The sequence below is a fragment of the Peromyscus californicus genome, unplaced genomic scaffold (assembly GCF_007827085.1).
Source record: "Peromyscus californicus insignis strain IS unplaced genomic scaffold, ASM782708v3 Scaffold_8__1_contigs__length_139910024, whole genome shotgun sequence".
NCBI lineage: Eukaryota > Metazoa > Chordata > Mammalia > Rodentia > Cricetidae > Peromyscus > Peromyscus californicus.
Genome location: NW_026294606.1, coordinates 115,739,177 through 115,754,300, shown reverse-complemented (window position 1 = coordinate 115,754,300; position 15,124 = coordinate 115,739,177). Strand labels below are relative to the sequence as shown.

General features: G+C 51.2%; 1 protein-coding gene and 1 pseudogene across 1 annotated transcript in view; one reads left to right on the top strand and one right to left on the bottom strand.

The window, feature by feature from the left end:
• Positions 1-310: 310 nt before the first annotated feature.
• On the bottom strand, positions 311-15,090 carry LOC128104671 (gem-associated protein 8-like; annotated as a pseudogene).
• Positions 14,787-15,124, top strand: part of Ndrg4 (NDRG family member 4) — a 36,442-nt gene continuing 36,104 nt past the window's right edge. The window contains exon 1 of the mRNA XM_052729634.1: positions 14,787-14,897. The gene's annotated coding sequence lies outside the window, so the exon portion shown is untranslated. The remainder of the gene's footprint in view (positions 14,898-15,124) is intronic.

Genomic DNA, 15,124 nt, shown 5'->3' with positions numbered 1-15,124 from the left:
TGCCACAAGTTATCCTCTGACCTCCATACATGTGTGTGGCATACCTAACCACAAAAATGGATAAATTAAATGTAGTTTAAGAACTACAAACCGCTGGGCATGGTGGCGCACACCTTTAATCCCAGCACTCAGGAGGCAGAGGCAGGCAGATCTGTGATTCAAGGCCAGCCTGGTCTATAGAGCAAGTTCAGGACATCTAGGGTTATAAAGTGAGACTCTCTCAAAAATAAAAACAAAGCAAAACAAAAACCAAAAAAAAAAAAAAAAAAAGAACAAACAAAAAACAAAACTAAATAGTATAAACCCCAGAAATTTACTTCTGTCTGTTCTGAAGCCTGACAAGTCCAAGGCCAAGGCGCTGACTGATTTAGTGTCTGGAGAGGGCCCAGCTCCTCATTCATTCCTCCTCACACAGTGGATATGAAATGCCCCCATGGGCTCATGTGTTTGAACACGAGGTCCGTAGCTAGTAGTGCTGTTTTGGAATAGTGTAGAACTTTTAGGAGGTGGAGTCTCGCTAGGGAAGTAAGTCACTGGGGGCGGGTCCTCCGGTCTTCAGCCCCACTTCCTGTCTGCTGCCTCCTGACTGCTGGCTGTGTGACATCCTCATTTCCTGCTGCCATGCATTTCCCCACCATGCTGAGATGGAGCCCTTTGAACTGTAAGCCCAAATAAACCCCGCCCTTAAGTGACCTCTTGTCACATGTGGGTCACAGCATAAATGAAAGGAACAAATAGATCTTTCACAGGTGCTGTGGGATGGTCTGTATGTCAAATTGCTCTGATTGGTCAATAAATAAAACACTGATTGGCCAGTGGCCAGGCAGGAAGTACAGGCGGGACTAACAGAGAGGAGAATTGAGAGAACAGGAAGGCAGAGGGAGACACTGCCAGCTGCTGCCAGGACAAGCAGCATGTGAAGATGCCGGTAAGCCACGCGCCATGTGGCAAGGTATAGATTTATAGAAATGGATTAATTTAAGATATAAGAACAGTTAGCAAGAAGCCATTAGGCCAAACAGTTTAAATAATATAAGCGTCTGTGTGTTTATTTTATAAGTAGGCTGTCGGACTGCCGGGGCTTGGCAGGATCCCGGAGAAAAAACTCCAGCTACACACAGGGGTGTTAATCCCGATCATGAGGTGAGTAGGTTTCAACGTGAGTGGGCGCAGGGCAGAGGCCACAGTCCATAGCACTGACTCCAGGGAAACTTGTTTCTCCATGGCTGTCTCCTACATGCCGTGTCCGCTCTGGTCACCTCGCTCCGGACAGTTTCTATGGGCCCACAACCATCTCAAATATCAGTCCCATCTTGCCCTGCACCACCAGCCCTTGGTGGTCCAGGCAGAGGAAGCATTCGGTTGAGTCTGGGGACCTCAGAGTAATCTGTGCTCACTCAGTCAGAAACAAACAGAACACCTACACCTCCACTCTGTCCTCACGCCATTGGCCCACGCCCGCTATCGTGGCTGGACTTGACTTTGGTCCCTCCTGCACCTCACCTATCTGAGTAGGTGTGAGAGGCTGGGACCGCCACAAGCCCCAGCCGGGTTCCGTCACCGGTTCACCTCTGCACTCTTGAAGATGGATGAAGAGGGTAGTTTTGAGCTCTTACATCTGTCAAGAAAGAGGCAGATAAAGACAGCATCATAAATAATGCAGAAAGTGAAAGCCTTTGAGTCAGAAATGGCTTGACGTCAGGGCTTTAATGAGTGACTGGGGCACTTTTAGTGACCTCTCCACAGGAGTGCTGGCTCAGCTCAAGGACGGGATTTATGACGGGATTTTCCTTAGTCATGGGTGCTGGGATGATCAAGCCAGTGAAGAGTCAACCTGGGTTGAAAGAGGTGGTGTCCTATGAGCCCACAGCCTTTGGGCTGATGCCTCTGCCAATCTCCTTGGACCCTGCCCGGCACACTGAGATCAAGCTCTCCAGGGTCAGTGATTCCTCAACACCCCAAAAAGAATAGAGTTGAGAATACGTGACAAAGCAGTGGTCAGTCACATCTGCCTTAGAGCTTTTGACTCTGTACAGCTCTGCATTCCTCTCCTAGCACGTTTAGAAGTCTCGCCAAGTCCCAAACTCACCACACCCTGTAGTTTACATGGTGGTCTCTGTTAGACAGGACCATTGCCACCCTATCGAGCGCCGTCTGTCGGCTTGTGTAACTCTGCACAGCCTACCTCGCTGGTCTAAGAGCTGCTCAAGCCTGAGGTTCCGTCTGCCTTCCTTCCTGCATCCCATGAACTTAGAGCTCAACTCAGCGTTGCCCAGAACTTGGTCCGCATCTGCTGCATGGAGAGCACACAGACCCTCTCTGCTCTGCAGTCCACTTGGGAAATATCAACAAACCATAAAGTCAACAGTTTTCAAAATCTCTCTCCATATGTGTGTGTGTGTGTGTGTGTGTGTGTGTGTGTGGTTTGAATAGGAGGTACAGCCTTCATATGTTTGAATACTTGGCCTATAGGGAGTAGCACGATTAGGAGGTAAGGCCTTGTTGGAGTAGTTGTGGCCTCGTTGGAGGAAGTGTGTCACTGTGGGGTTAGGCTTTGAGGCCTCATATGCTCAAGCTACACCCAGTGTGGCTCACAGTCTCCTGCTGCCTGTGGATCAAGATGTAGGTAGGGTTCTCAGGCCTTCTCCAGCACCATGTCTGCCTGTGCACTGCCATGCTATGTCACTACTTTATTACAGCTGTTAGCCCAAATTTTCTTCTCTCTTACCACTGAGTTCTGTTTTATTTTCAGGAGAGCCTTTTGGGCGTGATGTTAAATTTGTAACAGGTTCATAAAACAAGGCTTGCCTGAGGCTTTGCCTAAAGCACTAGATTTCTCTTTATGAATTATCCTTCTTTTTAATTTCAAATTACAGGAATTAAAATTATGCACCCCCTCTGCATGTTGGGGAGCAGAGCCAGGGCCTTGTATGTGCTAGACAAGTGATGCCCCGCTGAGCTGCATCCCCAACCCTTTATACATTGTTATAAATTTAAAACACTAGAAAATGAACAGTAAGAGAAATACAAGGAAGAAACTAAACATCTTTCAAGTCTAGCACCTGGGTGGAGTTGCTGTCGGCCTCTGGAGACACATTCCCCCAGCTGAAGCCAGCTGCCTCTTCAAATTTTTTTTGATCTGTTTATTATTTTCTCATACAGCACAGCCTGACCACAGCCTCCCATCCCTCCTTCTGCCAGTCACCACCGCCACCCCTGCTCCCCTCTCCCCCAGATCCACTCCTCCTCTGTTTCCCTTCAGAAAAGAGCAGGCCTCCCAGTGATATCAAGTGAACACGGCATAACAAGACGCAATAAGACTAGGCATAAGTCCTTTTATCAAGGCTGGATGAGGCGACCCTGTAGGAGGAAAAGGGTCCTGAGAGCTGGCAAAAGAGTCAGAGACAGCCCCTACTCCTACTGTTAGGAGTCCCACAAAACCCCCAAGCTACCTAACCGTAAGATATATGTAGAGGATCTAGTACACACCCATGCAGGTCTGTGACTGCCGCTTCAGACTCTGTGAGCCTCTGTGAGCCCTGCCTAGTTAATTCTGTGGGCCATGTTCTACGCCTCATTTTTTAAGATTTATTTTTTATTTGTGTGTGTGTGTGTGTGTGTGTGTGTGTGTGTGTGTGTGTGTGTGTGTGCGCGCCCATACGCATTAACCAAACGTGTATGAGTACAGAGGCCAGAAGAGGGTGTCAGATCCCCTAGAACTGGGGTTACAGTCTGTTGCCTGACGTGGTGCTGGGAACTGAACTTGAGTCCTCAGGAACAGCAGCAAGTGCTGTTAACCACTGAGCTCTCCAGCTGCCCAAGCTGCCTCTTCTGACAAGCATCTGATATAGTTTCTCAGGACTCGAGACGGGCCTCCATGCCCCACCTGGCTGCTGAGCCCAGGCACGTGGTCAGCCAAGGCCTCATATCTGTTGAGCTGATGCCACACCCCTGTTCCACCACCCTGGGTTCAAAGAAGAAAACAAAGATGGAAAACTACAGGCAATCAGTCCGGCGAGCAAGTTTTCAAAGCACACCCATTTTTGAAAACAGAGCTATTAAATTAGCCAAAAGGAACACACCAGACCCAGCAGAGTGAGTTCCAAATGGCTTTTTGAAATAATTAACTCAGACAGCAGAGTCCAGTACATTCACTATCAGCAGGAAGTGGTACAGGGCTGCAGACTTGAGGTGGCCCGAGGCTGTGCAGAAAAGGTGCTGGGAAGTCAGACATGGTGGCACATACCTGTAATCCCAGCATACAGGAGGCAGAGGTAGAGTCATCAATCCAAAGCCAACTCAGACTACACAGCAAGGCCCCATATCTCTGCCTGCTCCCCCACCAAAAAAAAAAGCTGGGGGAGTAGCTCGGTGGCAGAATGCTTACCCAGCGTGTACAAGGCCCTGGGACTGATTTCCAATACAAAAAAAAAAAAAAAAAAAAGGAAGAGGAGGAAGACGTACTGGCAGAGTATGAGGAAGGCTGTCCCATGAAGTCAGGCATCTCTCCGGGGGCTATTCAGTGTCAAGAGTGTGGACTTAGGCATCGAGCCTGTCTTTGCTCCATCACAGACCTCTCCAAAACTTTCTCACTCCTCTATGCCTTGGGTTTCTCATCTCTAAAATGGTGGTAGCGGCTTTGCGCAGGCGCACTCACCGTCCCATAGCCAACGAGGTTTATCTGGGGCACAATTATTACAGATTAAAATGGGGACAAGCTAAATAACTGCTTCATAGGATTGTGGCAACAAGCACATAAAACACTTGAGCTGATTATCACCCCAGTGAGTTTGTCGTGATGATTGTGGTTGCTCCGATGGAGAATGGTGTGGAAGGGGCTGACAGGATGGCTCAGCTGGGAAAAGGTGCCCGAGTTTGAGTCACGGGACCCACACGGTGGAAGAGGAGAGCTAACTCCTGCAAGCTGCCCTCCAACCACACACAGACCACGGCACACACGTGTCCGCACACATACATACACTCAATAAATTAATTAAGTCTAATAAAAATATTCAAGAGTGGGGTGGAAGATGAGTGGGTGTGTGTTTGTGGTCGCACAGCTTGATTTTAGCACCGCCAACATCACTGAAATGATCGGGACCTCACAACAAGGCAGAGACAGAGACAAAGCAAACCCAGCTGGCCTTACGCGCCTCACAGTCACAGCGGCTCCTGAAGGAACCAGATCTGAGCACTGTTTGCCTCTCACCTGGGAGGAGAAAGTGATCCCCATTACACTCCCAGCTGCAAGACCCGAAGAGGCAACACATTCAACCTTGAATGTTCAAACTCACCTCCACACATACGGCATGCACACTCCTTCCGAATGCACACACATACACACACACACTCATCTGCACACGGCCTACCCTCCACACACTGAGATGAGAGGACTTCCCTGTGGCCATGGCTTTGAAGGGAAGTGGGAGCTTGCCCACTGCGCCAGCTGGCTTGACAAAGGAGGAACTGTGTATCTTGTGTGTAGGAAAAGGGGCAGGTTGTACCATACATCAGCAGAGGAGGGGTCATGGAGGGCAGGGGAGGATGGCAGGGAAGGAGCTGCCCCTGATCCTCTCCAGAGGACACAGAGAGGTCACAGCTTTGGCAGGCAGCATCTGGTATCAGCAGGAGGCGAATAATTGGCCATAAATAATGTATGGGGTAAGCAGGGGTGGCTGGTGGAGCAAGCGGCAGCTTAGGCTCGGATGCAGGAGACCCCTGAGGGAATTCCCACTTTGGCCTTGGAGGCATAGTGCCTCCAAAAGACAACTGGACCATTCATCCTAGTGACCAGTCACTGTGAGGATGGCCAGACTCAGGGAGCTCTTGTCAACGGGAAGGCCTAGCTCAAAGTGAGGTGGTATTGTGGAGGAGAAAGAAATTTACTTTTCCTCTGCCCCTTGCCCCGAGTTCCCTGGCTGGGGTCCTGTAGATGATGCTTACCGAAGACGGAAGCCAGATTAGAGTGCACCATGGGAGGACTTGCAAATTCAGGTGGGTAGACTCGGGCTCACAGAGCATCTGACATGTTTTTAGGGAGTGATGAGACAAAGGGATAGGATTCTGGGAGACACAGTGGGAAGGCAGGTGTATGGAAGCATCAAGGGAAGATAATGCTACTTAGATTCACCATGATGCCTTGGTGGCCCCACTGTGCTCCGCTGTCTCCCTGATGGGAACTTTCACAAATGCAGGTCCTTACTGGCCGTGGTGCTACACCGTTCTGATCCCGGCACTCACAGACTGAAGCAATAAGATGTCAAGTTCCAGGCCAGTCTGCCTCTACATACCCAGACCCTGAAAAAACAAAGACAGACAGACAGACAGACAGAAAGGTCACAAATGTATGTCCTGCTTTAGGCAAACAGGAGGAACCAGAAAGCTTTCTATGCATTTGGTTCTTCGCAATCGTCAGCTCAAACTGATCAATACGCCAAAGCATATGTGTGTTGGTGGCGAATTTTGCTGTTACTGTGGTACCACTCGAAGATTGACATTGTCATGACTCTCGCACGATGGGCCTGACTGGAAGAAATGGAGACTCAGTTTGTGCTGGCTGTGACTGTGAAGACAGGAGGTGTGACACCCAGAGATGGCATACAGACCGGAGCCCAGGAAGTGACAACGTGCTGGCGCCCACCTGCTGGACCTTACTTTTTCACTTACCAGCAAGTTTCTGACCCTGTGTCCTCCTCCTTTGTGATCCACCTAACCCAACCCAATCCACTAGACTAATGGGTTTGCACAAAGACAAAACTATGGCCCTCCTTGAAACCTCTCAGTAGGCCCTTGATATAAAAAAATGTGGGCGGGGATGATCACTTTTTCTTATGTGTCTTTCTCGCTAGCAGTAACCCACTTCAAGTCAACCGTTATTTAATAAGTGGCCATTAAGTGATGAGAATTATGGTCCTTGGCATACAAGAGATGAGACACTATCTTAATTGTTTTTTATCATGGCTGTAAAAGAAATTACCACTTAAGAAGCTTAAAACAGCACACATTAGAATTTTTTTTATGTGGGGGCTGGAGAGATGGCTCAGAAGTTAAGAGTACTGGCTGCTTTTCCAAAGGACCTGGGTTCAATTCCCAGCACCCACATGGCAGCTCACAACTGTCTATAACTCCTGTTCCAGGGGATCCAATACCCTCACACAGACAATTATGCAGACAAAACACCAATGCACATAAAATACAAATAAATTATTTAAATTTTTTATGTGTATCAGTATTTTGTCTGCATGCATGTCTGTGTACCATAAGCACACAGTGCTGGGCAGGGCCAGAAAGGACACCCAGTCCACTGGGACTAGAGCTATAGACAACTGTAAGCTGCCATGTGGGTGCTGGGACCTGAACATGGAGCCTCTGTAAAAAGCCACTAGTGCTCTTAACTGCGGAGCCATCTCTCCAGACCCTGAGCACACATTTCTAAAGATCGTTTTGGGGGTCCTACATCTGAAATGTGTTTCTTCAAGCTGAAAGCATAGTGCCCCCTCATCACTTCCCTTTTGGAACGCCAGGAAAGGGTCCACACTTCAGCCCTCTCAGCTTCCAGTCTGCCCGCCCGCTTGGGCTCACGGCCCTGTCCTCCACCTTGAAAGCCAACGACTTTGTCGAACCAAAGCCCCCCAAGCTTCCCTCTTGTCCCACTCTTGCCTCTCTCTTCTGCTTTCAAGGACCCCTGTGATTCCACGGGCCACCCCGAGAACCCAGGATCATCTCCATAGTTTACATTCTTCCTCATGTGTTCACGTATGTTGGGGGGAGGCATGTGCCACTGTGCACATGAGGAAGTCAGAGGACAGCTGTGACGTCCCATTCCACCACGTGTGTCCTGGGGACTGGCCTCAGGTTGTCAGACTTGGTGACAGGTGCCTGTCTGCTGGGTCATCCATCTCCCCGGCTCCCTGTTTGGAAGCCTGCTGAGCTGGGAATATAGGCATGAAAGAAGTCCTGTGTTCGATTTCCCAGCACCATATAAACCAGATATGGCGGCCCACTCCTGTAATTCCGGCACTTGGGAGGAGGTGGACGCAGGAGGATCAGAAATTCAGTCATCCTCATTTACACAGCAAGTTTAAGGCCAGCCCAGAATACAAGAGACCCCATTTCAAAAATAAATAAACAAACCAGCTGACTGACATTTTCTTCTAGAACCTTCATTCCCTGGTGCCAACTAACACACAGCCACAATCCCGGGGGTCAGGCATAGATTGTGAGAGTGGTACCTCCCTCACACGGGTATTTTGTTTACTGCAATGGTAGCAAGCCTGCATGCCTCTTTACTCACTTATTCATTCTTCGATTTACTGAACAAACATTGGTGGAAGTCTCCCTGCAGGCAGGACTTTCCTTTGCTTCCTGTAAAGCCCCGAGCCATGAAGCCTGAACTGGTTGTTGATGGCTTGGCCCCTTGGATGCAGGCTGGGCAATGAGGAAAACTGAAAGGGATGGGACCTGAAGAGAACAGCTGGTCTACCCCAGAGTCAGCTTAGGGGACGGACCCAAGGCTCAGGGCAAGGACTTAGCCAGAGCCAGCGTACCAGTTAAACAGACTGCACAATGGCAGGGCCCAAGGGAAAAAAGGACACTGGCTTAGAAGAGGCTTCCCGAACTCATGGTGGGGCTGCGTCCCCAGAGACTGGAGAGCTGAAGATCACTTACTCGAGAATCCCCCGAAAACAGCAATGCTGCTCACTGCAATGCCTCTCTGTTCCCCGGGAAATCGTGAGCCTGACTTGGAGCTGCTCCCAGCACCTCACGAGAGCCTCGAACTGCCTACAGCCTGCCTAGGGAAACACAAACTCCAAAGCTCAGTGTTTACCAAACACACACTCTTTCTCAACACTTAAAAAAATCCCCATCACACTCTCCCAAAGAAGGGGACTCTGCAGAGATCTCTGACTCCACCCACCTCTGCTCTGCCATGTGCTGAGAACATTGGGGATCACTGTAGCCCTGAGAACACGTGTCCTTGGCTGATCCAGCCACAGGACTGAATGGATCCCAAGTCAGAGAAGTGGATTTGGCCGAAGCTCAGAGCAGGGTGGGGCTGTGACAGTGACAGCCCAAGAAGCCTGAGCCGTGGGAAGGGGCTCCAGCTCCTCGTGCCTCAAAACAGAGATTCTGCTGGGTGTGTTTTCTCATCGGGAAGGGGAGTAGCGTTGCTCTTCTCCATGGCTCACCCCTTCATCTTCCTTCTGCCTGATTCTCATCTGCTGGGCACAGGTGTCTTCCTAGAGTCACAGGGAGGCCATGGGAGCTGTGCTTCCGGTCAGTCCTGCAAGCTTATGCTCCAGCCAGTGGGCACGAAGGTGCAGGGAAGCCACCAGCAATGAGGGGTGCCTTTCTTTGACCCTGTCCTGCCTTCCAAAGGAAGCTAAGGCAAGGACACCTCTGCTCTGCTCCCTGTGACAAAGTACAGACTCATAAACATCAACTTATTTGACTCGGGTAAACGGGTCATGCCCAGGTCTGCACCGGTGTTGTTTTTAATATTTATTTGAAGGGATTAACAGGAAGCTGCAATAATAGAAGAGAAGCCTGGTGGTCTTACTCCTCATTCAGTGTCTTCCAGTGTTAATACTCTACATAACCATAGAACACGACCAAAGCCCTGGGCTTTTACACCAGGCTCTTTCCCTTGGATTCTCCCCAGAACCCACACAGGTGTGGAGACAGTCATGCTTTGAGCACACACTGGCTTTCAGATGGGGATGAGCTGGCGCTGACAGGTGGCCAGAGAACACATAACCAGACGAGGGAGGCTGCCGAGTGGCTCGCCAGACGTGTGCGCAAAGGCTTGGGTGGCGGGAGCTACTTGCAATATCGCTTGCAGTGATGAAAAACGAACGCAGCCTAAATGTTCAAGTACCAGGGGGTGGGCTAAGAAAATCAGGTGCACCCAAAGAAAAAGGAACAGTGCCAGCTGTTATAATTATATTAGAGGAGAATTTCTGTTATTGAGATAGGCTCTCACTTGGTAGTCTAGGCTGGCCTGGAAACCACGATCTAGTCCAGGCTGGCCTTGAACTTCTTTCTTGGCTTCCCAAAAGAGTAATTTATATTAAGATAAACATAAAATGGTAATGGTTATGCCCTGAAATGTTAATGCTGGCTTATACAAAAATTTTTAGACAAGGTCTCACTATCTATGTGTGTGTGTGTGTGTGTGTGTGTGTGTGTGTGTGTGTGTGGTGTGTGTGTGTTTGTGTGTGTGTGTGTGTGTGTGTGTGTGTGTGTGTGTGTGTGTGTGTGTAGATGGACGGAGGAGTGGACAGAGCTCTTCTCCATCACCCCCATCTGCTGACCTTCCATTTATCTGCAGGTTCAGCTGTCTCTCCTCCAGGAAGACCTTCCTGAGGGCCACAGCCCTTCCACGCACTCCAAGGTAACTTCAATTATACATCTGGACTGTGTCTTCCTGGTCCCCAGACTGTGAGCTGTCTGCTGGCTTCTTCCATCAGTTCATGAAGTTTAAAGGAAAGATCAGGGTTGGGTCAACTCTTATTTCCGGTGGACTCTGTAGCTAGCACAGGGCTTGGCACCAAGGGGTAAGAAGCCGATGTCACGAAAGGTGCCTGGCCACTGAGTATCCCGGGAGGGGAGGGGCACCTCTGCCTCCCCGCTCCCTGCTAAAAGATGACGTTTCTTGGGCCCCAGGCTCATCTGTGCCCTGCCCATCCCCATTACTTGAGTTCTTCCACTTGCTCCCAGTCATGGTCACGAGGGGACCAGAGAGGGATGGTGACTCAGCCCAATTCATCACCACAATGGAAAAACCCAGTCACCTGTCCTCCTGGCAGCAGGCAGGCACGGCGGCCAGCAGCAGCTTCTGCATCTGGAAGGGCAGCAAGCCACACTGCTTTGAAGGTCCTTTTGTCTTTCACCTGCTGGAAACAAGAATCAAGATGAGAAAACATGAGAGCACCACTGGGGGACACTTGGGGCTCACAGTGCAGAGCAAGTCTCGGGGACCGGGGACAACATGTAACTCTGCACCAGGATCCAAGTTACATGGCAGAGCCCACTTCCCTCTTCCTGGCTTCCCTTGCAGCTTTATCAGAGGGCCTGATCTGGGCTCCACCAACCAGATGTGCTCCGGGCTGTGAATTAGAAACGGAAACACAGCATCCATCCACCTGGTGAGGATGGCAGCCGCCTTCACTCTGCTTCCAAGGCAGCTGTAGTCCAGATGGCAGTATCCAGTGTCTGTGTCCACAGGTACTACTAGTCAAAATACCCAGGCCTGGGGACAGCCCTGACAGTGTTAGCACCAGATCAAGGCTGCCTGCTGATCAAGCCTGGCTCCTGCCATCCTGAGTGGCCAAATCTTTTACCTAAGTCCCCTTGTGCCCCACTTAACCAGAATAGATAGCTTCCTGCAGCAAACACCCTGTCTGACATTTCAGTCTGCTTTCACAAGAGAAAAATGGGAGCTTTCTTCTCCAGCCTGGGCATGGCACAGCCAGTCTTTTGCTTATTCTGCAGAGCAGTGACTGTTGAGGCATCTTCCAAGGAACTAGGAAGAAGGCCAAGGACACTTCTTAGGGGCACCCTGTCCCTGCACAAGCTTGGCCCTCTGCTGTGTTCTGCTCCCCTCTGTTAAAACCCCTGCTATCAAGCAGCCTTCAAGCGGCAGGCAGCCTCCACGGGGAACTGAAGATGAAGGACGCCGCTCAGCACAGGGACTGACTGTGGGTTCTCCTCTCCTGGCTCAGCACTAACATCCTGACAGTGTCTCGTCCAGAGCATCTGCTCCCACAGCACCCATGCTTGACTCAACAGTCTCCTGGGGCCTTCTACAATCACCTTTTTTCATCATCTAGCAACTTGCCACACTCTGGGGGTAAATGCAAATCCTGACCCAACAGAATGCTCACTTGAAGTTAACAGGTCATGGGAGCCAAGCAGATTGTATGTATCAGTTCAAGGCCATTACAGGTACTGTGCCTCACACAGACAGACATACCGGAGCTCTTGCCAGGAAGCCTTTTACAACCTCTAGGTCCTGTTTTCCTCCATCTCTAGGCAAGAACTTCAACACACTGGGCACGACTAGCCATTCAAGGGCCAGTGCAACACACACAATTATCGATCTAGGTCAGGGGGATCTTTCTCACGTTAACAACAGTTATACCTCCTGCTGATAGAATTCTGTGTGGCTGCTCGATGGCCTTCACCGTGTCAAGGGCCCACTGGGACTTGCTGAACATGTTTCTATCAGTCTGTGGACTTCTTTCTCTGAGAAATGCCCAGAAGAGAATGCATCCAAAACAAAGGAGGTGACACTAAGGGCTGTGTTCAGGAGGTATTCCCTAGGGTCCCCGTGTCAGGGCTCAGAACTTCAGGGGGACGACAGGCCAGTACTCGGGCTGCTTCCTGTCATATTTCTTGTCAAAACTCAACTGTATGGAAGCCTCGATCTTGGGAGCACTCATCCCGGCCTGGCTCTGTGCACCGGGCTTCTCTGATGGGGGCTTCACTGACGGGTGGTCGTTGTGGTACAGATCACAGTCGGTGTTCACAGAGCCACCCAGGCGCTCCACACCCAGATTTTGCTGTTGCCTTCGCTCTTCTCTGCGCTCCTCAGTCTCCGAAAAGTACTGGCGCTGCTCCTCGGTGATTTCCATATTGCTCAGGTCATCTGACTCTGCCTCCTGCGCTTCCTCTTCACACAGTGCTCCGTCTTCTCTTGTGGATGCCTGGGTCCTACTGCTGTCATACAGAGGCTGCCCAGAGCTTTCGGAATGTGAAGACATGTAGGGCGACGACTGCCAGGCCACGTGCTGGGCTTGGAAGGCTGAAAGACACCCAGCTTCAAAAGCACGAGGGCTCCAGGGAAGAACTGCTTGAGGCAAGAACCATGGGAGAATGAAATAGGAGACCCTGGATTTTCTGTAGGCATCTGGTGGCGGTGCATCCAAGCCATTGCATGATAATAATGTTGCCAGTCTTGTGCATATACTGGGTGAGAACATGGCTCTCCATCTTGATGTCATTATTGATATCTCTGATTGGAAAATCCAAGTAGGCATCTGTGGGCACAAGGCTCACACATGTCAGGCAGTGGAATGTCAGGCAGTGGGTATTTTATCCTGTGACTTGTTCTGAAATTCTCCAGAAGGGTAGACTTTGGAAAGTCTGACTCTATGAGGCAGTCATGATAATTTTATTATCATCATCCATAATAGCAGCCACTTATTGAACACTAAAACCATGTATCTGGCAAGACACTAACCATGTTCTTCATAGTCTATCATTTACTTTGGGGTGGTATGTATGTGTGTGGTACATCACCCGGCCCTGCTTGCCTCGAGTTGACACGGGGTGTCTCCGTTTTACTTACTGAGGCAATCTCGCTCAGTGAACCTGTAGCTCATCATCCAGCTAGCCTAGCCAGCAGGCCCCCACGGATGCAAGCCTTTGCCTCCTGAATGCTGGGAGTACAGATGGCCACTGAAGGGACTCTGGCCAGCTGGAGCAGGACAAGCATGGCTCCGGCAGGCCTTGTCCTTCTCCCTGATTCCTTCTGCCTTGCTAAAAACCATTGGAGTACATTCCTAAAGCTAGCCCCCAAGGTCTGTTCCCTTATTTGGCCACTTCCTCCTCCTGAGGCTGACCACCAAGGTCCAGCTATCAAAGTATTGAGGTCATAATCAATCAAAAACCCCCTCCCTTTGACTACCCTAATTAACATGTCCAATCAAAATTAAACACCTCATCCTAACACGGGGTTTCCCCTTGTACCTTTATAGACCGCCATTTTCCTGTGAGCCATGTCTCTCTCCTCTCTACCCAGAGGCAGTCCTTTGTTCCTCTGGGACAAATTCCCCTGCCCCCTCTCCCTCATTCCTGTCTCCTTCTCCCTCATCCTCTATCGCCTGTCTTTGTCTGTTATTCCTGCCCTCTGTCCCTCTGGGGCAAATAAATCTCCTTTGTGCCGAGAATTTGGTCTTGGGGGTCCTAAGCCACTACTTTCCCTGTCAGTCACCATGGCTGCTGGGCTTTATGTGAATTCTGGGGACCTTAATTCCGTTAGCAGGGCAAGCGCTTTATCCTGAGCCATGTCCTCTGTAGCCCCTGCCCCATCATTTAATTCTTACAGGAGTCTTCTGAGGTCAATTCCATCCCTGTTTCAGAGTATGAAGAGGCTGGAAGAGAGTAATAAGCCAGAAATCACAGGGGTGAAAATAACTAAATGAGCATACAGTGCTTCAAAGTGCGGACCCCTACTTCTACCTACAGAAAGAACCACAGCCCAAGGAATGAAGGACATTTCAGAGATGGTTCATTCTGTCACCAGACTGCCCCACCCCAGCTCTTTAACAAAGGAAGACACTAAGAGGGAGGGATTTCCCAAACCTGCAGAAACCAAGCTTGCTGCATTGGTCTCAATGCTTATCCAAAGCACCACAAGCTGTGAACAGGGATATGTGCCCCACCTGCAGCCATCAAAATCTCAGCAGCTTCTCCAGCGGGCAGTGCAGTTAATTCACTGACACTTCAGGTGCTGGCCACCTGGAGCCAAGGCCAGCGTCTCAGTAGTCCACGCTGTGCAGACACGGGACCCTCTCTCGGAGCCCGCCCGAGGTGAGGAGGTGAGGAGGTGAGCCGTGGCCGGGACGCTGCAGACTGCCTGGGTCTGGGCCAGGCTGTCGGTCTTCCCGCCGGGGCTCCCGCCCACTCCCACAGCCGGTGACAGCCCCGGTCCAGCCACCAAGCGGGACTCGCGGTTCGGCCCACGCCCACCCACCCACGTGGGCACGCCCCCGCGGCGCGGCGCCCCGCCCCCAGCTCCGGGGCTCGCTTGTGCGGGGGATCCTGCACCGCTCGTGGGCGGCGGCGTCCAGGCCCGGCTCCCGCCTGCGCGGCCGTGTCGCTCGGCAGCCTGGGTGAGTCGCCGCGCCCTCACCCCTGTCCTCCCTCTCTCGGTGCAGCCACACTGCAGCCCCGCACCTTCTTCCGCGGCCACCTCCCGCCCACGCGAGGGCGACGCCCTGTCTTCCCAGCCATCCATCCCTCGCCGGCTTGGCTGGGACCCCCGGAGACCGCGGGCACTTGTCCTGCCGGGGGCGGCAGGCGTCTTTATTCGCGCGGGGCCCCTCCCGCGGTGCCACAC